Source organism: Peromyscus maniculatus, chromosome 14 (assembly GCF_049852395.1).
Source record: "Peromyscus maniculatus bairdii isolate BWxNUB_F1_BW_parent chromosome 14, HU_Pman_BW_mat_3.1, whole genome shotgun sequence".
Taxonomy (NCBI): Eukaryota; Metazoa; Chordata; class Mammalia; order Rodentia; family Cricetidae; genus Peromyscus; species Peromyscus maniculatus.
This window is the reverse complement of record NC_134865.1, coordinates 1561745-1584932: the sequence shown is the minus strand read 5'-3', so window position 1 is coordinate 1584932 and position 23188 is coordinate 1561745. Positions and strand designations below refer to the sequence as shown.

Genomic DNA, 23188 nt, shown 5'->3' with positions numbered 1-23188 from the left:
TTCTTACTCAAAGCTTCCTTCCTTCCTCCCTACTCACTCCCCACTTCTTTCTGTTAATGTTACTAGTCTGTGGAGAGTTATCCCTGAGGGCGTTTGAGTTAGGCATTCTGTGTACTTGGCTCTGAGCCTTACTTGACCTACAGGACCAGCAGGGGAATTATCTTAAAAATGCTGTCCAGATGATGTCATTGGTGCATCCAACCAATATTTTAAGAAGAGTTAACACCAATTCGTCTTCAGTTTTTCTAAAAAAAAATCGAAGAATGCGTACTTCTGAATCCATTCTGTGAGCCTAGCCTTAGCCTGAATCTGAACCCTGAAAAAGATACCACAAGAAAATCCAGCTACCAGCCAGTCTCTGTTGAGAAAGTCCTCAGCACAGTTCTAATGAATAAAATCCAGCAACATATTGAAAGGGCTACTGACCATGACCAAGTGGGGTTTATCCCCAACGTTGCTTCTTCAACTCTCAGTGTAAACTACCACATTAATAAAATGGAAGACATGATCAGGTGACCATCTTAACTGATTCAGAAAACACATTTGACCTAATTCGATATCCTTTCATTTGTAAAACATCCAGTAAACTAGCAACAGAAGGTAACGTCTTTAGTGTGATGAAGACCACATGAAAAATCTGAGCAACATTACCTAGAGGTGAGAGGCTGAAAGCGTTTCTCCTTAAATCAAGACTAAGAGATACAGTCTTCTAGTGAATACTGCATATAGTTTCACACTGTAATGATTTAATATAATGTCTGAAGCACCTCAAGCAGCTAATTAAAGGACACAAAAGACAGAAATTTGGAAATAAGAAATAAAATGATCTGTTTGCGGGTGATGTGTTTTCACTCGTAGAAAATTTAAAGATTCCACTTATAAAAAAAAATAAAAAAAGCAGGGGTCTAGGGATGTCACTCAGGGCACTTGCTAGCATGCATGAAGCACTGGGTTCATCCTCAATATCACAGGTACTGGTGTTGGTGAACATCTGTAATTCCAGCACATGGGAGACAGAGGCAGGAGGGTCAGAAGTTCAAAGTCATTCTTGATTACATAGTAAGTTTGAGGCCAGTTTGGGCTACTTGAGACTGTTTCAAGCACACACACACACACACACACACACACACACACACACACACACACACGGCACACTACCACAAATAACAGCACCAGCACCAGCAACAAAAACCCAGCTAAACTGAAGCGTGAATTCAACATACTTGCAAGAAAATGAAGAATTCCACTTACAATAGTACCATAACGTGGAATATGCCGAGCTGTTCTAACCAGCGTGGCCTCAGAATTCTACACCGGAAATGGTAGCGCATTGCAGTGGGGAATTAAAGATGAGAGGAGCACAGAGAAAGACACTCTCTGCTTGTGGACTGGACAATTCAATATTGTTAAGATGAAAATGGAACCCCAAATCATATACATATTTTATACAATCCCTATTAAAGTCTCAGTGGCCCTTTCTTTTGCACAGAGATAGAAAAAAAAACTATTTTAAAATTCCTATAGAATCTCAAAAAATCCCCAAAGGCCAAAATAATCTGGAAAAACAACAGAGTCAAAAAAAAACTTACTATGTAGCCATGAAAACAGCACCACAAACCAAGCCAGAAAGCAAGGGCTGTTGTGGACAGAATGAAATGTTTGCGGGTTGTTGGTGGGAATGCAAAACGGTGCTGCTGTTTTAGAAGTCAGTCACGGTCTTCTATGTAGAAAACAGTTTGGCAGTGTCTTCAAAAGGCAGAATGAATACTATATAATCCACCTGTATTCCGTATACTCCTGAGTATATGAAAAACTTGAAAGCGGGAACTCAAATGATACCGTGCAACAGCGCTCACAGCAGCGGTAAGAATAGCCAGGAGTTAGAAGCAGCCTGCCCACCGGCGGGTAAGGCGATCTGAAGATTGGGGCATCCATACAAGGGAATAGCGGTCAGTCACAAGAAGGAACAAAATTCTGAAACGTGCTATGACAATGTTGACAGCACCGTGCTGAGTGACACAAATGGACGCCAAAGGACAGCTGTGGCAAGATGTCCTGCTACAAGGTCCTGTCCTGGTCAGTCTTTTGTCATTTGATAAAAGCTAGAGTTGTCTGGGAAGACGGACTCTCAGTTGAGAAAAGGCCTCCATTGGATTGGCCTCTAGGCAAGTTTGCGGGGCATTTTCTTCATTAATGATTGATTTGGGAGGACCCAGCCCACTGCGGGCAGTGCCACTCCTGGGCACATAGTTCTGGGCTGTATTAAAAAAAAAAAAAAAAAGGCAAGCTGAGCAGGCCACAGAGAGCAAGTCCATAAGCAGCGCTCTTCCATGGCCACTGCTTCAGCTCCTGCCTCCGGTTCTTGCCCTGACCTCCCCTCAGGATGGACTATGATCCCATGAGTAAACCAAATAAACCCATTCCTCCTCAGGTTGTTTTGGTCATGGTGTTTTATCTCAGGGATAGAAAGTAAATGAGGACAAGTGCCTAGGACGGGGACAGAAAGTCCAAGAGAGGCCACAAGGGCTGGGGGATGGGAACCTGGGAGTAACTAGTCTGTGGTGCGATCCAGAAGTTCTGAACGTGGATAGTGGTCATAAATACACAACACTGTGACTATGCTCAATGCCATTCAAATAAATATGTGTTTAAAATTATAGTCAAGGCTGTGTTTGTGGGTGTGTGTGTGTGTGTGTGTGTGGAGATTACAGTGGGAAACTTCATCCTGTATATTTTACCATGGTAGGTCTATTTTAAAGAGGCACTGCCAAAGGCCCCATCCTGAGAAGAGCTGAGAGGCTGATGTGGTAGGAATGAGGTGGGAGCCTGCCGGAGGAAGATGAGCAGGATACAGGAGAAAGTAGAATCAGGGCAGAAACTGGTCTAACTTCCTGCGCAATATCCCCAGAGGGGATTCTGTCCTCTTGGGCAGAATCTTCTCGCTCCAGGGAGTTTGGCCCTGTGGGAGGGTAGGTAGCCTTATGTTGAGGACGTCTTCACATTCCAGAGGTGGGCAGCTGGAGGGAGTGTTAAACCTGTGGGAGTGTAGGCATGCCCCACCCTTGGGCAGATTAGTTAATTATTGAAAAGTGTTTCAGAAACACACCCAGGAGCTTATTCACTGGCCTCCTCGTGGGAGTTGGCATTTCTGAGGGGACACGGAGCTCCTCAAGGAAGCTGCAGGACAAACTACCTTCCACTGGTCAGTCAGGCTTGCTGGATTGGTTCCAGACACTTGCAGAGAATTCCTGTATCGTGCATACCGAGAGAGAAGTTAAATATACTTTGTGGTCTGGTTTGTGAGGTCTTTTTACTTAGTAAGTTTAAAAGTGTGAGCCAAAGTCCCATGTAGCTCAGGTTGGCCTCGGACTGGATGTGTGATCAAGGATGACCTTGAACTCTTGATCCTCCTGCTTCCACGTCTCAGAGTGCTGGGACTGCAGACACGCACCACCACACCTTATTTTATTACATTTACGTGTGTGTATGTGCAGGGGTGGGTGCCTGCTACAGCGCTCTTGTGGAAGTCAGAGGACAGCTTGTGGGAGTTGGTCTCCTCTTCCGCCATGCAGGACCTGGGAAGTGAACCCTGGCTGGAAGGCTTGGAGGAAAACTCATTTAACTGATGAGCCATCTTGTCGACCCACCGTGTGCCATTTATGTGGTGCCAGAGATCAAACCTAGGGCTTCATGCTACGCAAGCACGTGGCAGCTTGTATGTTTACAACTCAACGGGAGGAAAGTCTTAGAGAAAAGAATCGTAAGGTCTTTGATAAATCAGCCACAGAAAATTTAATTCTTAATTTTCTTGTATTAATTTCTTTTATTATTTTCAATGTTTACATTCAAATAATTTATGTATAAACAAGATCATAGAATATGTTCTGTTCTTGGATGGATTTTTTTCCCCCAAGACAGGGTTTCTCTGTTTAGCCCTGGCTGTCCTGGAACTCACTTTGTATACCATACTGGACTCAACTCAGAGATCTGCTTAGCTTGCCTCTGCTTCTGGAGTGCTGGATTAAAGGAGTGTACCACCACTGCCTGGCAGGATGGGTTTTCATTTATTTATTTATTTTAAACCAAATGTTCCCTGGAGTTCTTTCTGCATTACGAGATAGGGTTTTCCCTTATTTCCTCCAATAGACACATTCCTTCCAGGTTGTATGGCCACAGCACAACTTTATTACTCCCTGCTCTAGTGAAGGGCGCATGTGGTCTTCCATTTCCTATCATTACAAACAGTAAGTACTGCAATGAGCGCTCTTGTCGAAAGTTTGTGTGCCTAAGGGTGAGTGTTTCTGAGGGCTGCATTCTTAGGAGTAGACTTTTTGGCTCATAGGGCAAGCCCATTTAAGTTCTTGATCAGAAATACCACATTTCTTCCTGAAAAATCTGTTCTATTTTATATAATTATTATTATTATCATTAACCCTGAATACCATCATTTTTAAAAAGATTTATTTATTTTTATTTTATGTGTATGAGTGTTTGCCTGCCTGTATGTATGTGTACCACGTGTGTGCCTGGTGCCTGTGAAGGCCAGGAGAGGGCATCTCCTGGAAATGGAGTTATGAATGACTGTGAGTCACCACGAGGGAGCTGGGAAACAGACCCAGGTCCTCCAGAAGAGCAGCCACTGCTATTAAGCACTGAGTTGGTGCTCTCACCTTTAATATATATTGCCAATATCGTGCGCAGGAACCACCAATGTCATGAAATGTTATTGCCCTGATGTACCAGTTGGGCTCTTCATCCTGGCATATTAGTATTGACCATTTGGATTTTTTTGGTCACATTTTTCTTGAATTATAAAAATACACAAAAAGTCTATAAAATACAGTGTACGGCTCAACTTACACAAGGTGAATTCTTCCTCACAAACAGATTAAGGAACAGAACATTGTAAGATATTCTGCCGTGCCTCAAATGACCAGTGTCCTGACACTTAACTCCTAAAGATAGCCACATCCATTTCTCCCTTTGTATAACTGGAATCATATCCTTTATTGAGCATCACATTTGAGCTACTCGTATACTTGTGTACAGCTGGGAGATATTTATTTACACTGCTTATTATATCCCCTAATGTGAGTGCACCACATGTATTTACTGATGGACACTTGGGCAGCTTCCAGCTTTTAGAGCATGGATGTCTTCCGGTACACATGTACACACGCTTCTGTTTTTGTATGTATGTAAGGAATGAAACCCCAGGGTGAGGAGGGAACTCTAATCAGCTGGATCCGTTTTTCTGTGATTTCCCCGTGACGGTTGTTCATTTGCCGCCGAGTGGCTTGTCCCTTCCTGTTGGTTAGCACGTGTTCCCTTTGTTCTGCACTTGAACTCTGTGCCAGTCCTGTAAATATTTTCTCCCAGTCTTTGTTGATAGCACTTTTTATTTCACGAAGTTTAACACTTTCATGGAGTAAAGTCTGTCATTGTTTTTCTTCATGTCTTCTGCATTTTATAGTTTTGCTTGAACGCTCTTCTCTGTCTCAAATTATAGTAATTCTCTTTTGTTTCCCTCAGAGTCATTTTATTTTAGTTCTCACATGAGGTTTTCTAATCAGTCTAGATTTTATTTTCAAGGGTGAGAAGTAGAGACTAATTAATTATCTAGCACTCGGGGGGATGAATAAAATTAAATCATTTATTGCTTAGACCTTTTAGTATCTATTTTTACCATCTCAAAATAGAGGCTAACATCAAAGAGATAAAAAACTGCAAAAAAAATTTTGAGCTCATTTTCCCCACTCCAGAAGTGTCCCTTAAGTGACACTGGCTATGGCCTCAGTGAGGCAAACATGTTAAATGGTGGTGCCTGCACCAGCTGCCTTGGAGAGTGCTCAGCCACTGCCCACCCTGCTCTTACAGAACTCAGAAGGCGGTCTCACGAATCTGCGGGTCCACTAGAGGAAAGGCACCGCCCTGGAACCTCCAAGGAGCCTGAGTCCACAGGGGATGGGAAGCCCACACCTTCCCAAGCCTCCAGTTCCCCTTCATCAGAGCAGAAGTCTCAGATCATGTATGTCCTCTGCTCCCGTCCTCGGGAGAGAAAACCAGCTTGAGTTTACAAAGCCCCGGCTTCCTGTGATGACTTCCTCGGGCAAAGCTGACCAGAGGAAACCGTGTTCTTGGCTGGCTGAGGGGTCAGAGGAGGAAAGAGTGTGTCTGAAGCCGCTCCATTTCCCCCTTAATCTGAAATGGGTCACGTGGGGCAGGCCTGTGCAGGCTGTGTGTGCAGACTCTCTGGGTGCTCACGGTTGCCCCTCCTCGTCCCTCCAGGCTGGTGGCGAAGACTGATGTCTTGTTACCTTAGTTAGCGGGTTGTGGGGATGGAGTCTGTGTGAGGAGTGAGGGGGAGTGGAAACACCCCCTCCTCTGGACACAGAGCTGTCTTGAGGCTGTGGAGCTGATGACGGTGCTGCTCGCTGGCTGGGCTGCTTTTCTTGGGGATTGCTCTGTTGGCCGAGCTCTAGCAGTGTCATCCAAGCAGCCTGAAACGGCAAGTTCTGCTGCTTGCCTTTGTAGTTTCCCATTTTAGGGATTTGCTGGTGCTTGTTCCGGAAGCAATGGGATTCTCTGCTTTTGCTCCTCACAGCACCCACCGTGTGTGTGTGTGTGTGTGTGTGTGTGTGTGTGTGTGTGTGTGTGTGTGTGTGTGGTGTATATGCATCACAGACTTTTCTGCGAGGGTATGTCTTATGGCTAGGTTGTTTACATCCTCGGGGAGGCTGTGATTAAAGATCATAGTGTGAGACAGATTTCTTTTGATTTTAAGAACGGCACATCTGGATTTGTGCCTCTGCACCTTTGCAGGGTGGTGATGCGGAATCTCGCAGCCAAGCCCAACTGCTCCGTTGGGGCTGGTCGTTGTGGCTTTTCTTCAGGACTCTGCTTCAGCAGAATCAAGAGGGAAACTCACCCGGGGGGGGGGGGGGGGGGGGGGGGGAAGCAAGCATGCCACTTTTCAGAGGAACAGGTGTATTTTTCCACACATTTTTGCGGGAAGTAAAGTCTTGGAGTTTTGAGGAAGTCAAGGGTGAGGTCAGCAGAGACAGTTATTTATATCTGTGTGCAGTCTATCGAACGCCCAAGCTTTTATTCTGCTGTCATCACGGAACCAGTTCAGAGAAGAGGAAGGGCGTATCTTTGAACATCGTCTGCACTAAGAATGTCTAGTGTGGGTTTAAATTTCGGGTAATCTGTATGGGGGCTCTGTGGTGTTAGAAGAGTGACCACACGTTCCTCCTTCAGCCTGCGTTGTGGATAAAAGGCTCATTTCCGGTTAGTTGATCCACTGAGGCTCATTTTCTTTCTTTCTTCTTTTTTTTTTTTTTGCTACCTTTCCTAAGATGATCCACAATGTGAGCAGCCTGGTGCGTGCGTGCGTGCGTGCAGTGCATGCATGCATGCATGCATGTGTGCGTTCGTGCGTGTGTGTGTGTGTGTGTGTGTGTGTGTGTTGGGAGGTTGAATTATAGTCAAACTCTAAATGAGGATGTAGGACTCTAGCAAACACCAACAACACAGGGTTAAGAATCTCTGGTTCTCTATCATATTAAATAATGTCTCCTGTTACAGTTTCCATCTTTACAGTACTTGAGTTCTGATATTTTTTTCTCTCTCAGGCTCTTTTCGTTTCGGGAAATGAACGTGTTTGGGGACAAACATGTCAGAATCATGAGGGAGAAACTTGGCCGTGAGACAAACTGTGTGATATGCTTGACGAGAATTGAGAAGCAACCCACCTCAGTTTTTTTCTCAGTCAGCTCTCAACTTCTGGTTCAGGAACATGACTCAGAAGCCACAGAAGGGGAAGCACCCCTCAGCTCAGGGAGGGCTCTCTCAGCTAGTCTTTACTAAGGAGCCAACAGTGGCCAGTTCCGCACAGCAAGATATAGCACCTGAGGGAAAGCCTAGGCCTGCTCCACCAGGCGCATTGGGGACTGAAAGAGAGGATGTTTGTCCTTCATAATGAGAAGAATCGAGGTGAATGTCCAAAAGGCAAATGCCCATAATGATGGGGCAATGAGAAGCTACAAGTGGTGGGAAGCAGGCGTGTGTTGGCATAAATATTGAGATTTTTCTGGGGTTTACTTAACCCCAGTCTTTGAAAGTTTGCCTTTTACGAGAATGAACATGGTTTAATCGTGAGCAAATATTAGTTCACATAATTAGAACCTGTTGAGTTGAACAGGAAACGTTCCGTGGCAGTCCGCAGGTGCTCGCGAGCAAAGCTGAAAGAGGAGGAACCTGGTTCGTTGACTCCCTCTCCTCCCCCCAAGGGGAGTGTCCGTGGAATGGAGCCAGCGGGGTGTAAGAGGAGAGAGACAACTTGTAAGATGCATGAACAGCGCAGGAAGGCTCTGAATTTATTAATAAGGTTCCAACTCTGGGGAAGGTGGAAAAGGTGTCCCCAGATTTTCAGTTTTGTTTGTCGAAGGGGTATGGGCATCTCCTACCCCACGCTCCTGTCCCTTCCAGAATATGAAATTTGTAAGTTTCCTCCAGCTTAGGGTTTGAGTCGGTTACCAACTCCAGTTCAGGTTTCACACTCTAAAGAGAGAGTTCACTATGACTTAAGAAAAAAAGTCAGCCTGCTGTCTCAAATCCAGTTTCTCTCTGCAGCCTTCATCCTCAAGCTGCTGGTGTTGAATGGGAGGTAGGCTCAACTCTATGTTAAGTCCTTTCCGAACGAGAGTGTCTAAAAATCAATAGATGGTTGTGTGACTCACTGTAATGCATAGGAAGATGTGATAGACACCACAAGAGGAAATAAAGTGCTGATGAAGAATTGATCCCATTAGGGAGATTTATCTGTGCCAGCGTTTGGAATGAGCCTGGAACATGAGTTGAATACTGACAGATTAAAAAGAGGGCATCATGAGTATGTCTATGTTATTTGTGTGTGGGGGTGGGGTGGGTGGGTTGGTACATGGGTGCACATTCATGTGGGAAAGAGAAGTCAATGTCACGTTCTTCCTCAGTCACTTGAAGAACCAGCCTGCCTCCATTTTAGGCTTCAAAGCCATCTTAGTAAAGACACCATAAGCTTATCTCTGTTTATGATTAAACCTCTGTTTCTCAGGGACTGGACTCTGCCCCATCTGCATCCTTAACTAGAAATGGTTCTGCTACATTGTCTGTTCCAGAAATGGCAATTGTGTTTCTGTTTCAAACAGTTGTTTATAACCATCTTGCAACCTACTTTTGTTTCAAAAGGTTACATGACCACCTATGAGTACTTTGTTATGACTATTTGTTGTTATGACTACCTGTTGTTATGACTACCTTGTTATGCCCACCTGCAACCCTGTCTTTGTTTCAGGAGGTCATTAGGACTAACTTGTGATGCTTGTGTTCTGCTCCTGTAACCCTGCCTATTTTGCCCGCCAAATCCACCGTTTGGAAACCTCTTACCCCTGAGCTGTAAAAGCCTTGTCTTCCTCACATCCAATGCTGACCTCTTGAACCCATCCTTAGCGGGAAGCAGCCTGTGTAGACGAATAAAAAGGACTTGCTTTATTTGCGTGCTTTAATTAATTTGGCCGTGATAATTTGGGTCCGTGGTCTTTCTCCTCCTGTCTTAGTTTTTAAACGGTCTCTCCCTGAACTTGGAGCACACTGATTTGGCTAGACTGGCTGGCTTTTCGGTCTCCAAGGAACTGCCTGTGTCTGCTCCTTCAGTGCTGGGGTGACACTGAATTGACCAGCTTGTACCTGGGTGCTGGGGATCGGAACGCAGGTCCTTCTGCTTGTAGCAAATGCTTTACCAACTGAACCGTCTCCCCACCCCTTCTATTACTGGGGTATTTGTAACCGGTTACATCTAGAACTAACCATGTCCTGGCACCTCTTTAGGGCTGGTCTTAGCTGGCTCTCCTGCTGACAGGAACATCCCGACTGTCCTTCAGTGGGCCAGCTCTCACCTACTCTCCATCTAAGTGACTTCAGTGAGATTGGTTTCCTCTGGACTGTTAGGTAGGCAGTGACCCAGTCTGGCCAGTAAGAAGCTGTTTCCTCAGCCCAAGGATTGGTAATTGATTCCGGCGCGGGCTTGTGTTTCAGATTAGACTAGTTTGGGGGGGGGTTTGTTTTTGTTTTTCTTAAACTCTTGGGGACAGGGCCTCTTCTTTCTGCTGGGATCCCAAACTGATGGGCTCTCATTCTGAAGCTTTAGGAGACCTGTCCACAGAGGGAGATGTCTAGGGATAGAGATATATATCCTTCAATGTTTCATTTGGGCAGTTGGATCCAGCTGGAAGTGAAACTCTACTCCTGAACATTTTAGTAATTTGAGATAATATATCCACTTTTTAAAGTCCTTTTGTGCTTGTCTCTAGCAAGAAAAAAAAATCTTACGAGAGTCTTTATTCATTTGCTTTAAAGAAAAGCTGGGCTAGGAAGAGCTGCAGACACAAAGCAGGCTCCCTAAGTCTTTCCACTAGTCACCTTCTAAGTAAGCTTTTAGCCCTCAGCGACTAAGACCTTGAGACGATTCTTAAACTCTCTGGTCTGAGATATTTTAAATCTGTAGCCAACTTCTATGTGCTACATATTTTTCCATGAATCAGAGAAGAAATATGCAGCACTGTAGCCACAAGGCAACGGAACCCGGCCAGCTCGCCCTCTGTGTCTTTCCAAGCCTTGTTTCCCAAGTGTCACGCGTAAGTGAAGAGTCAGCATGACAATCCAGCTGGATTTATTAACAGTTGAATGGACTATCAAGAAGAGATTGATTAACCAAGAAGTAAATTCACTGCAAAAGAACTGCTCAGAGTCAGAACCGTGTCTCTGCAACACATGTTCTGCTCCTTCAGGAAAACTCCTGGCGAAAGGCCACTTTGGAAAACATAAGAATATCACTGCTTTCCTTGGGTGCTGCTATGCCTTGGGTACTAAGAATGTTTGCCCACAGTCTCTCTGAAATTCAACAACTCATCAAGGTCCAGTCTAACCCCATTTTATGGGTGGAGGAGGAGGAGGAGACTGGTCACTACTCATCTGTTTTCTCCTCGGTCCCCACAGGCAGTCAGTTCCAGGTAGCGAATGCTTCTGGGTCAAAGTAGAGACTCTGCTAGGAGTTTGCTCGGGACTGTCCTCAGCTGTGGGTGTCCTCACGACACAGCTCTGGTTGGTGAGAGGAAGGGAACTCTTCTGAGGATGTTTGGGAAGGTGATGCTTTCTAGGTGTGGATGCCGGCAGCACTTGTTTCTTCCGGTCTGGGATGTGGGTGGGAGGCTAGTGACAAGGAAGCCATGTTGTCGTCTTCAGCTAACCACAAAGAAAGAAAGAGAGATACACTCGACAGACAGCGGGGCAGGAAACGAGAGAGAAGCTAGCGTCTGATTAATCCAGCGAGGCTGGGATGCTGGTAGATGACTGAACATGCCCCCTAACTGATTCAGAGAAGCTGGGCTGGCCGTGAAGGGGCTTGCTCACCCTTTCCTGCCGCGGGAGACCCCGATGTCATGTCTGCTTGGGAGAGCACATCCCAGTTTGGAGTTTGGGAGACAGCTGCGTGAAGGAACGTTCGCAACATCATCGAGAGTGCCGTGGGATGCCATTGGAGCAAAAAGAAAAAAGACAGAGTGGAGCGAGGTGGCACCCACAAGCCAGGGCCACAGGCCGTCTGCGTCGTCGGACATAAAGCAGAAGGCAGGCATTAAGCAGAAGGCAGGCGGTCCTGTGGAAGGCAGCTGCAGAGGCCCTTCATTCAGCCATCGCTACAGAATCAGCCACCCTCGAAACCAAGGGGCTTACCTACGTCTTTTCATTTCCCATAATTCTACAGTCTGAGCTGAACGCAGCTGGGTGGTTCTGAGTGTCAGCTGCAGTTTGAACACTCAAAACAAAAAAAAACAAGACAAAACAAAACAAAAAGCTTCTTTACTTGACTATCTGGTGCCTCTAGGCAACGGCCGGGGCCTCCCTCTCTTCCTTCGTGGAGCTTCTGTGTGGAAAGCTTGGGCTTCTGCACCGCGTGGTGATCTCTGTGTGGTTGGATTTCTTTCCCTTGCAGGGCTGCCAGGTACCAAATGTGTGGCCCCAGAGGTACCAGAACATCCTTCCTTGTTAGTTCCACTTTCAGCCTCATTCTGTTGCTCAAAGCACACTCAAGGCCGGCTTAGTTAAGACAGGAAGTATCATCAGACTCTGGGTGGGAAGGCTGATACATCCAAATGGAGAGAGGTGCTTTAATATTTCTCTAGTGTTGTTGTTTTTGCTCTTTTGGGGGAGGGGGGCTACCACCCAGCTCCCAAATGCATCACACATGGAGGCTTATTCTTAATTATGAATGCCAGGCCTTAGCTTCTTTCTTAGCTAGTTTCTTGCTAGCTTTCCTTACCTTATATTATCCCGTCTACCTTTGGCCTCTGGGCTTTTCCTGTTCTCTTACTTCTGTAAATCTTATTCTTACTCCGTGGCTTGCTGTGTAGCTGGGTGTCTGACCCCTGATGTCTTCCTCCTTCTCTGGCTACTTTCTTTTCTTCCAGACTTCTTCTATTTATCCTCTGTGTCTGCCAGCCCTGCCTATCCTTTCTCGTGCCTCACTATTGACTGACTGTTCGGCTCTTTATGAAACCATCAGGTGTTTACACAGGCACAGTAACACAGCTTCACAGAGTTAAACCAATGCAACATAAACAAAAGTCACACACCTTAAAAAATAATATTCTACAACATCTTAGACCACCCGTGCAGAACGAAAGATAATCAGTCCGTTTCTCAGGGTGGTCGATATAAACATCAGAGCTAGGATTTCTGCTTCATATCTGAAATCTGAAAGGAGAACCCCTGATTCGTCTTTAGTAACTCAGAGCAGAAAGTGTAGTGTGGTTCGGTGGAGGGGTAGGTTTGGCTCCTCTGATCCCCTTCCTCTTCCATGTGGTATGGATTAAGTACAAAGGTTCACATCTGTCATGGCGATGCTTGAGTTGAGAGTCAGAGTTTCCTCTGGATCCACAGAGATGAGTGGAACTGAGTCAGGTGCTAGATGGAGCCAGAGTCAGAGCTAAGGCTGGGTCTGCCTAGGCGAATCACTGAGTCCTGGCTAAACTGAGAGATCAGAGGATCCCCTAACACTTGTAGAAAGAATGAGCAAGGGTGTAGAGAACATGGCGTCAGCTCCAGACACCCACCTTCTGACTCTCCCAACTCTCACCTATAAAGCCACTAAACAGTGCACCCCTCCCCCACCTGAGAAATAGCCAGCTGTCACCTTCCAGAGGTGAAAGGTGCAGGACGGAGAGCCTAGGGAGCTGAAAATACCGGAAGGGCCGAGAACACCCCTGAGGGGCAGAAGACATGCCTGAGGGGGCTGACAAGCTATTAGCAGGGCTGAGAACACCCATAAAGGGTTAAGGATGCTCTAGAGGGTCTGAGAACACACCTCGGGGGGCTGAGGACACTCTGGAGGGGCTGAGAACACACCTCGGGGGCTGAGAACACTCCAGATTGGTTGAGAAAACTCCTGAGGGAGATGAGAACGAGCCTGAAGGGTTTTCGGATTCTGCTGAAGTGTTTGTAACACTCCTGACGAGACTGAGAATATACCCAAGAGGCTAAGAACACTCCTGAGGGGCTGAGTGGGATGATTTCATGGCATTTCCTGTACTGTCCTAAAATTTACCCAGCCAGAGAGACTGGAGGACAGATACAATGGTCGGTGTCTTGGGGGTCGAGATGAGGGGATTAGTAATTCAAAAGCTGTGGAGGGCGGACAAGGCTTCTAGGTGATGGGATGGGTGGGAGGTTCCTACCCCACTGACAGATAAGACCATCCAGGTGGAGGGTGTATTTAGGTGGAGAGCAGAGTTCAGTCAGGAGGCAGCTTCGGTTTTGAGGCGCCTGTGAGATGTCTGGGAGGACACAGCTGTGGAAGGATGCAGGAGTCGGGACTCCAGGAAAGAAGTGTTGAAGGCTGTAGCATTGGTGTAAATGGAAGCGGAAGCAGGTGAGAAGCACCAAGGGAGAGCTGACAGGAGAGCAGGAGAGAGAACCATGGCACTGAGGCCCTGAACTCACTAAGAGAAAACACACACACCCTCCCCACCAGAAACCCTCTCCTGCCTCCCCTTGTGGAAGGCAATGGAGATTGGCCCTCCTTGCCCCTCCCCCCCAATTCAGTCTGTCCAAGTTAGCCTGCCTGTAGGGTGGGCTTTCCTTTCTCTTCAGAAACACTGACCGTACAGAGAGGAGGCTTCCCCAACTCTCACAGAGACAACTGAAGTTCTTTCTCCGAACCCAAGAGGCCCGGTAACCCCCTGGACCCTTCCCTTCAAGATCAGACTTGATGAGGGGGCAGAGCCTCCTCTGACATATGGGCCATGGCCTCCAAGGCCACTTTTCCCTGAAGAGTCTTTCTGGAGAAAGGTGAGGAGAGTCGGGTGGGGACCGTGGCTTCTGTGTCCTCACGGTGAGGACACACAGTGCTCACCTTCTGGTTGGTACCAGGCAATTCTGAGCTCATTGCCTTTTTCATATTTATTCTGGCGGCCCTGTTCTAGGGCCTGAGAAGTCGAATGTCCCAACACTGAGTTCTTTGGAAACTTCACATCTTCAAGTAGCTGGCACCACACTGGCGTTCCTCTCTCCCCGGCCTCTTCCTTTGAAGAAGGAATACGACATTATTAATAAATGACATGATTTCCTTTGGGTGGGTTTGTTGGCAGCCACAGTCACATGCACAAGCTGTTCTGAGCGCTGTTGGTTGTCTGTGGCTTTAGGGGAAGCAGATCTGAGGGGGACTAGAGGCAGCCTGGTTCTTACGTTGGTTCCTCATTTCCATTTCTTTGTAGTTAAAATAAACACAAGACTTTGTCAGCCTGTGTTCATCCTTGGAGAGAACCTGGGCATTCTCCCTTTGGCTTTATCTCTTTGAACCAGAAGAAGAAAAGTTGATTTTTGTTTGTTTTTTTGAATGGTGTTTGTGTATGTGTGGGTGGGGGGGAGGGGAGTGTGTTCAACCAATCGGGTGTGTGGGAGCTAGAGGTTGACATCGGAATGTCTTTAACGGTTTATCAACCTTCTGTTTTGAGTCAGAGCCTCTTACTGAGCCTGGATCTCACCATTTCTGCTAGACTGGCTGGCCAGGGAGCCCCCCGGGATCCACCTGCCACCACTTCCCAGCACTGGGATCACAGACAAGTATCATCACCCCTGGGTTGGACATGGACCCTGGGGTGTGAAGTCAGGTCCTCAGGCTTGCACAGCCAGTACTTGAGCCGTGCCCTCTCCCCAGGCTTCATTGGTCTCCATGGATTCCAATGTGATGTTTACATTCTAAACTGGACAGAGACCCACAGGAGGGTGAGGTGGAATGCAGGTGGGTGGGAGGGGTGAGGTGGGGTGAGGGTGGGTGGGAAGTGTCCGCCATAAATTGGAATTGAGGAAATTTAGGGAAAGCCAGAGCAACAAAACAGCATTTCAGAATCGGGGAATTTCTCAAAGCATTTCCCGCAAACAGTAGATTTCGGTTACAGCAGGAGAATGGATGGTGGGAATGCTAGAGGGTCTCGGCTTGCTTAAAAACAGCCCGGCTGTCAAGAGTGATGCAGCCGTGTGTGCAATACTATCATCAAGGAAAGAAAGTTTTCATGTAGCAAACATTTCAATGATTCACTCCAAACTGAGATCTTCGAGTCGCTTCCAGGGTGGTTCACTCACCAGCTTGGAACTCACCAGCACAAACGGCAACCTTCTGGTGCAAGACACATGCCAAGGTAAGCAGACGCAGCAGAGGGGCAATCTGCATTCTCTGTTTCTTTCTGCCCGGCCACCGGCATTCACGCAACTGAGGCAGAACCCACACGGTTCTCGGCCCATCCCTCTGCAGCCGCCTTCCAAGTGAGCGGGCTGGGACACAAGGCTCAGCTGGTGACCTGGCCACCGCCTTGGGGTTTGCTTCTCTTGTCCCGAATGTCTGACCGCTCCTGATGTGTTTTCTAGGTATCAGGACCCCTTTCAGCCACCCCTCTGACTCTGGGCATGTGGTTCTGTGATGGTCGCCCCGACTCCAGCCCTGCTAACTCTCTTGACTCTGGGCCAGGTGTTAGTAGATGAATAAGCTGGAGGAGGGGAGGGGTGGGTGGGAGGCCCAGGCACAACATTTTCCGGAAACTGCATTGTAGTCGGGTCTCCAGAGAAGAGATGTCATTTTAAAGGAATTTCCAGGCGTGTGTGTGTGTGTGTGTGTGTGTGTGTGTGTGTGTGTGTGTGTGTGTAAGGTGGGGGGAGGGAGATAACAATAAGGCAGAGGAAGTTGGAGTAGAGGAAGAGGAAGACAGGAGGAAGACAGTGGCTGCCGTTTATTAGTTCATTCACCCATGTCCCTCCCATGCAGCCATGCTTAGACAAGTTCTCCCAGGCTCCCAGGATCGTATGTACACAGCTCTCCTTATAGACCATGGTCAAATTAAGCCATTTTAAAGCAACTCAAATGAAAATCATATCATTCCATTTCTTTCTTTCTCTCCTCTCTCTTTCCTCCTCCCCCCCCCCTTTTTTTTTTTTTTTTTTTTTTTTTTTTTTGAGACAGGGTTTCTCTGTGTAGCCCTGGCCATCCTGGAACTCCCTCTGTAGACCAGGCTGGCTTCAAATTCAGAGATCCACCAGCCTCTGCCTCCTGAGTGCTGGGATTAAAGGCGTGCGCCACCACTGCCCTGTGTCACTCGATTTCTACAGGCAACATTCAGTATTCCTACAAGGTTCCTTGTCCCAGTAATCTCATTCCGAGGAATCCATAAAAACTCTAGGACAATAAAAATAACATTAGCCATCATGGATTGTCTGGTGATTGTGTATTGAGGGGTTTCCACGTGTTGACCCCGCCCTGACAGCAGATGATACCTGAGATGGTGGAGCAAGGGCAGGGTAGATCTGCGCCACTCCCCTGGGCCCCCGAAGAGTCTAGCATCCCCCGTGTTCCAAGGCTGTTGGTGGGAAGTGCAGGACCCAAAGTCTTGCTCTTACATTCCGTGAGGGGTGGCCCACATGTGACAGAATGAGCCGTACCTCCTCATCTGCCCAGGGTCCTCTCCCCTCATCTCTCAGACCACCCCAGTCTCTCCTTCCTCTGGTTCCTTCAGCACTCTGGGGCATCTGTAGCGGAGCGCAGAAGTCTCCCACTCCCCTTCCTCCAGGCACAGTGCAGTTCAAAAATGTGGCCCAAGAGTCCAGCTGGGAATTCTCTGGGGGAGCTTCTACAAGCGCTGGCCCGCTGGGCTGGAATCCCTGTTCCGGACTCTTACTGTCCCCTAGAGTAGGAGAGAAAGCTCACTGGGGTGAGTCTCCCAGGAGCAGGGGGGACCTGTCTCACTGTGCTCCCAGCTGAGCACCTGGTGACCTATGGAGGGGTTTCCTGGGAGGAAAATGAGGATAAGGATGGAGGAACATGTGGAGCAATGGTTGTGGGGTGACCGGAGAGGGTAGAGGGTGAGAGCTTTTGCGGGAGAAAGAGACAGAGCAGGCACTCGGTTACCGTCTTTCCATCCCCTTCCTCCCTCAGACACATAAATTCAGTTGCAGAAAATAAGTTCTTTTGCAACTTGAACTCCAAAGGCCAGAATGAGTAATTGGGTCTAAAGTGGGTCACGAGGAAGTGATAACTAACACACAGACGACTTTAACTGCTGAATCAGAAATCTCTACACTATGTTATAAAATACACAGGGAGGAAAATAAACAGAGGAGAGGCATGGAAGGAATCCTACAGTAATATTTCCACCCACAAATTCTGGCTTAACACACTTAGGGGGCTGGAGGATGTTCCAATGTTACGCCTAAGAGCTGAAGAATCGAAATCAAACAGACAGAAAAGTCCCAGAAGAGGTAGACACCACTGAGGATCACTCAGGCCCTCACCCAAGAGCATCCTCCATCTGTGTGTCTTGGCTGCCCTGCTCCACCAGCAGGCAGGTGTGCAGCAAAGCAAGGGTACCCTAGAAAAAACTCACAAATAAAGACTTAAAAATCTGCTTCTTGTCGGGTGGCAGCGGTGCACGCCTTTAATCCCAGCACTCGGGAGGCAGACCCAGGCGGATCTCTGTGAGTTCAAGGCCAGCCTGGTCTAGAGAGAGAGATCCAGTACAGGTTCCAAAACCAGACAGAGAAACCCTGTCTCGAAAAAAAAAAAAAAAAATCTGCTTCTTCCCCACGCCCCATATAGACAAAACTGTGGGGCATTTACCCACCACCCCCACAGCTTCCCAGAGTTTTCTTGAGTGCAAGCAGCAGAAAATATTAGATAGAAGGATTTAGATTGCGGAGATAAACAGATAGAAAATAAAGGATAGCCTCGAGAGGGCCTGGAACCTATTCCAATGGCCCCGAGTGTCTCTGCCCCAGGGTTTTTATAGAGACGCCAAGGAGTGGAGCAAAAGACCTCCTCCCCCAGCACAGCCAAGTGCAGACCATCTCAGACACCTGCACTCAGGCCCGTGGTCCTGATCATCCTCTATGTGGACCTGCTGGGTAAAGCCACGGGGAACCCCAGAACGGGCTCCCACACAAAACCTACCTCTTTGGGTTTTACTGACTTCCCACATGTATGTATGTGTGTTGGGGTGGTGGTGGTGGATGTGTGTGTGGTGCACATGTATGAGCATGCATGTGGATGCCAGAGGCCAATCTTGGATGTTGTTCCTCAGAAGCCAACCCTGACCCCAGCATAAGGGGGCCTGAGGCAGGAGGATCACGGGAACTCACTGGTTACCAGCCAGGAAAAGAAATAGGAGCTCCGAGTTGAAGACAAAACTCTGCCTCAAAGGAATGAGACAGAGGATGATAAAGAAGGCACCTGATGCTCACACATGTACATGTTGTTCTCTGAGACAGGGCTTCTCTCTGGCCCAGGCTTAGGATGGGTGGGTGGTCCACCAGCCTCAGGGATCCTCCTGCATCTGCCTTGCAGGCTGGAATTACTAACGTATCACCCTGCCCTTTGTTGTTGTTTTAATTTAAATGTGGGTTTGGGGAACTAAACTCAGGCCCTTATGCACACACTTGATGAGCTATCTCCCCAGCCCCGGGTTTTTTATGTAATTAATATATGTAGCATAATATATATTATCATTTGAACCGTCCTTTGTTGTTTTCAGACAAGGTTTCTAGGCCGGCCCAGAATTTGTTATGTAGAGCAAGATGGCTTCGAAGCCACACAGAGCTCCGCTTGCCTTTGCCTCCCAAAAACTGGGAGTAAAGTTGTACACCACCACCCGGCAACTGTAATCCTTCTTAAGTGTGCAATTTATTAGCATTAAATACATTTTTGGTGTTGCACAACCATCCAGATTTCTAGAACTTTTTCTTTATCTACACAGGAACAGTACCAATAAGCAATAACTCTTTTTTTTTTTTTTCAATCCCTAAGCCCTTGGGAACATCGCTCTACTTTATACCCTCTGAATTTGATTTCTCTGTGTATGGGGGTGGGGGGATGGGGGGTACTGGAGTGATGGCTCAGGGGTTACAAGCGCTTGCTGCATAAGCATTGGGACCAGAAAAGCTGGGTGCATGTACAGCCCTGACCTCAGCATAAGGGGGCCTGAGGCAGGAGGATCACGGGAACTCACTGGTTACCAGCCAGGAAAAGAAATAGGAGCTCCGAGTTGAATGACAAAACTCTGCCTCAAAGGAATGAGACAGAGGATGATAGAGAAGGCATCTGATGCTCACACATGTGCAACACACACACACAACGTGTGTGTATATATATATATCATATACACATAACACATACACGTACACACACATATACCACACGCCATGTATATACCACACATTCATCATACACCACACACACACATACACATATATACCACACATTCATCTCTCTCACACATACCACAGACATATACAACACACACACACACACACACACACACACACACACACACACACACACACACCAGCATGTCTGCAGCAGGTCCCTCAAGGCCTGACAACCACCGGGGCTGTAGGTGGGCCTGCAGGAGTGCTTGCCTACGCAGCGGCTACTTCAGAGGAGATGAACTCCGAGCTAACGGACCCCACATCTTACTCAAGGGGCCACAGACAGGCCTGTCCTTGGCTCTGGAGAAAAAATGCTATCTGTCTCCCGAGGTTCCAAGCAAGACCTCCTCTTGCTTCAGAGACATGGTAAATCTATCTTCCAAGGCTATGTGTCACCCACGCATCCTTGGAAAGGTGGTCACATGACAGGTGGCCGGTATCTCTGGTCACAAGTTTCACAGAAGTGTGGGAGTGTGCAGAATTGTCTCCAATATTCTCCTTTTCAGGGACCCGGCGTATTTTTGGCCAGGACTATCTCACATGTCTACCTCTAGCCAAAAGAGAGGCCATGAAATTGAATGCATCTGGGCAGAGGGTGCCACAGGAAAACTGCAGTTCTGTTTGCAAGGAGGTAAAGGAGACCGGAGCATCCTTGGAGCCCGGCAAGTTCTGTGCAACCGAAATCCTTTTCCCGTGGTGCAAAATAATAAAATAAAAGTATGGCTTATTGCTTTGTCTAGAAGCAATTTGCACAACTCAGACATAAAATTGGTTCTTTTGTCCCAAACAAATACCCTTTTATTGGTTTTGAATAAGTTACTTGACTCCATGTGAACGTGGCACACAATTTCAGAGACAATGAGTAAAGTCTATCTTTATGGCTCACAGCAGTAGAATGCTTACCTAGCATGGGCAAGCCCATAGGTCCAGTCCTTTGAAGGGGGTGGGAAGAAGCCAATCATGTGGTGGTCTGTAAAATCTTCTAATTTTGGTGTTTCTGAAACGAGGTCTCCCTATCTCCCCATGTAGCCCAGGCAGGTCTCGACACCCTGTCCTCTGCCTCAGGCACATGAGCTGGGATTACAGGTCCATACCTACTATCCCACTTGGCTCAGTCTTTGTAATGAAGAAAAACTCTGTCCTAAAAGGTCCCCCATTTTTTTTGGAACATCTATACTTTAAAAAGCACGCCCTACCCTGCGAACAGATAGGTGGTTGGAAAGAGATTTATAAATATGCCTTTTCTGGTATCATTTATTTTAGGAGTATTTTTTCACCTCATGACAGTCACTTGAGGCTGACAACGTTTCCATGGTAACCACGTTCAAAAAAAAAAAACAAACTGGTTCCTGGTAAATATCGATCCTTCAGTGTCTCAACACCCTTGATTACTGCGTTGCCTCCCCACATGAAGGGGCTTCATGTTAGGGCACAGGCCACACCCAGCGCGGCAAGGACATCCTCAAGGGATCTGCTGGTTCTGGGGGGAAGTGGGGGGATGTGAGGCTCCCAGGGGGAATCTGACTCAGCCTACATGGTTCGGTTCACTTCCCCCACCAAAACTTCTTTGTTTCATTTTCAGAGGCCCGGAGGAGAGCTGGGAAGCTATCCTGTGCCAGCATGAAAGGGGCGGGCGGGGGTGGGCCTGAGCATGCCTTTCCCAGAGCCACAGAAGTTTGCAAATGACTTTCCAAAGCCTTTGCAACATGACTTTGAAATACAAACGCTCCTCTCCTGAAAGGGAGGGAAAGTTTTGAATCAGGGCTGTGCCACTGGGTTCATTCAAATCCGAGTCCAGGGGCATCATGGGAGTAGTGGGCGGGACTAGAGGAGGGCAGTGGAAGGGAAGTGTGAGCCTCTTCTGCAATAATGGGGAGAGTTGTTTTCAGCAAGATTGTGTGTGTGTGTGTGTGTGTGTGTGTGTGTGTGTGTGTGTGTGTGTGTGTGTGTGTGTGTGTGTGTGTGTGTGTGTAACGGGGATGGGGGGGGGGAAGGCCTGTTAGAGAGAGCGACTTTGAAAACTTAATTTTCCTTGCCAAGAGCTAATGGACCGTCTGTGGTGTGCCTGAAATTACATTCTGAGCAGCCGAGAGAAGCCAAAGCGAGGCCTCTGCAGAGTGAATTTGGCACCCATCGATCATCTCCGAGTGAGACAATCTGGAGGCTCTTGTGTTACTCTCCTCCGCTGTAACCAAGAAAACAAACAAAAGCCCCGCGAAGCTTCACCTGGCAACAGTCGGTCACTGGAAAGGAACTGGAACCGAGCAAGATAGAGTTACTCAGGCTTTATCCACGGGGTTTCTGAAGCCCGAGTGCTGATAGTCAGACAGGATTCTTCCCGGTTCCGTTTAAACTTCACCAAGACAGCGCAGAGGTTGTGTGATTAAAAGACTCTGTACACAGACCACCCAATCTCCCGATGGCTTAAGAACTTTGAACAGAATAAAAGGATTCCAGAACTCCTTTCTTATCTTTGACCGCAGAGGTGAATGTGTTTCCCTGAGGCGCAAGTCTAGGAGACAGCGCAGTTGGAGAAATCCTTCATTCGTCCCCATAGCCAGCCTTTATGGAGCTCTGGCCACCAACCAGCTGGACACTATTCTCTAGGAGTTTCCAAATAAGATCTGATGGGATGCTCCTCCCCTCTCTTCCAGAAGGTGAATGTGATCGCTATAACAGAGAAGTTAAGTGACTTGTGTACTGTCACACAGCTAAGGCTACAGGGGACCACACTATGTGTAAAAATGACACATAGGATCACTCTAGCTTTGTGGCTCAGGAGTGTCGGAGCAAAATGCTACAGCATAAAGGACAGAGGAAAATCCAGCTGTGGCAAACTGTAGGAAGGGACAGAGGTTCTTAAGGCAAGAGCAGGGTCTCGAGGGACAGTGCGCAGTCTCATCGGAGATGTGTTGACAGGCTCCCCAGCCTCAGAGGTCTCTCCAGGGTTTCTTTGCTGCCAGGGTCACTTGTCCCCTGCCCACTGGGGTGGCTGCAGCCACAGAGAGAAGCCCAGGCTGCAGGCTGCCAGGAGCCTGGCTGGTCTCTTGTCCTAACAAAGGCAAAAGAGGGAACCATTTCTAGATAAGTTCTCCTTCCGATGATTTTTCTGAGGTGAGTCCTGTCTGTTTGGGTGTCTGCTTCTCAGCAAATCCTCTCAGGCTCCACAAGGACTCATCCTCTGATAGGCATCCAGTTCCCTGGTGCCCTTGCATTCTGTTCCTGCGGGGATTGATCCCAACGTTCCTTTCCTGCAAGGCTCCTGTTAGGCTAACAGCGGCAATGTCTGAATACCAAGCATCTTATCAGCAAAACGCACCCCTAGTTTACGCTGCCTGCTTCCCCGCGGGAATGGAGCTCTGTTTAATCCAGACAAAGAGTTTGGGACTGGGATGTGATCGTCTGTTGG

General features: G+C 47.7%; 2 long non-coding RNA genes across 5 annotated transcripts; one reads left to right on the top strand and one right to left on the bottom strand.

The window, feature by feature from the left end:
• Window positions 1-10331: 10331 nt before the first annotated feature.
• LOC143268398 (uncharacterized) lies at window positions 10332-16852 on the bottom strand. Of its 4 annotated transcripts, XR_013044243.1 has the most exons (3): window positions 15062-15258; window positions 14447-14615; window positions 10332-11523 (listed from the first exon to the last, which is right to left on the bottom strand). It is a non-coding gene; the product is annotated as an uncharacterized LOC143268398 (long non-coding RNA). The 4 variants fall into 4 exon arrangements; XR_013044244.1 differs by lacking the exon at window positions 15062-15258 and adding an exon at window positions 15691-16852 and having other exon boundaries at window positions 10332-14615; XR_013044241.1 differs by having other exon boundaries at window positions 10332-14615; window positions 15078-15264.
• LOC121822304 (uncharacterized) lies at window positions 15361-20547 on the top strand. Its single transcript, XR_006063313.2, has 2 exons — window positions 15361-15731; window positions 20286-20547. It is a non-coding gene; the product is annotated as an uncharacterized LOC121822304 (long non-coding RNA).
• Window positions 20548-23188: the final 2641 nt, after the last annotated feature.